We start from the raw sequence: 1,339 nt of genomic DNA on the forward strand, positions 1-1,339 counted from the left end.
GTGGATGCTATCACGAAGTCTCAAAATTGCCACCTTATGACGCAATGGATGAATTTGAAGGTCAAGGTGGCTGTTGGCTCTGTTTATCCTACTGAACCCGGCGCAACTTTTCACTGTCGGCCGATTCCAGAAGGATATGCTAGGGTGATGGTGGATGAAATAACGGAGGGATTTGAGGACCTCCAGCTTGACCACCCTACCGGTGAAGGGGAGACTCGGCTGGGGTCTGCTCTGAAGACTCCATGCCTATGGCGGAAGGAGCTCATCAACCATCCGAACTGGACGCCTCCGCCTCCTCCTCCTCCTCCAGCGAGTCAGGGCACTCCGCCTCCTCCACCGCCTCCTCCTCCGGCGAGTGACGATCAGGGCCCTCGGCCGGCTCCTTCACCGGCGCGTGGCGGCACTTCGCCTCCTTCTCCGCCTGCGCCGACGCGCCCGAGCAGCCAGCCTCCTCCTTCTCCGCCTCGTCAGCAAGGGCGGAAGAGACCTGCCGCCGCTCCAGCTGCTCCGGCGCGTCGTAGTCCTTCTCCTCCGCCTCGTAAGCAAGTAAAGAAGACAACCGCTCCATCTGCTCGGTCGGCGTCTAGCAGTACAACCAGAGGCGGGAGGACATACAGATTCGGTCCTTCTCTGAAGACTCCAGAGAAGTTACCATATGAGAGGACCCTAGAGGAGAACACCGAGATCGCGTGAACCGAAGTGGATGACTGGTTTCAAGGGTTGAGATCAAAGAGACATCCACCTCCGGAGGAGAAGGTAGATCCGGTGAAAGTGAAGCGCACTCTGGCTGCCCTGGCAAAACCACCCAAGTCTCCGCCAAAAGGCAACTATGAGCGCATTATTGCAAAGACATGGGCCGAAGCGGAGCGGTCAGGAAGTACAGTCAGTGATCAAAGGCTGAAAGAACGACGAGCAGCTAGGAAACAAATTGCCCAGCTCGGCGAACAAGCGAAGAAATCGTGCCCCCCCCTCAAGGTGCCTAGCGACATCGTCGATCCGAGGATGGTGCCCGGTTATGGCAATGTTGACGATTACCTGCCCGATGATGTACATTATGATACCATGGAGGTGCAGATACACAGATACGAGTACGGGAAGCCTCTCGTCAAAGATGAAAAATCTTTAACAACGATGATGCGAAGATTACATGATTGGTACTTGAAAATCTGCAGAGAGTCTGGGGGAGGAGTACTTTGTATGCGAGAGTTAAACTGGAGGATGACCTCGTTGGAATTGAACTGTTGCCTATTCCATTTGAGGAGTTCTATCAGTTTTTCAATCAATTGGCCCTCGATAAAACAACGATCACCTGCTACTGTCTGTAAGTACTACTACTTCT

The sequence above is a fragment of the Triticum dicoccoides genome, chromosome 7A, assembly GCF_002162155.2.
Source record: "Triticum dicoccoides isolate Atlit2015 ecotype Zavitan chromosome 7A, WEW_v2.0, whole genome shotgun sequence".
Lineage (NCBI taxonomy): Eukaryota > Viridiplantae > Streptophyta > Magnoliopsida > Poales > Poaceae > Triticum > Triticum dicoccoides.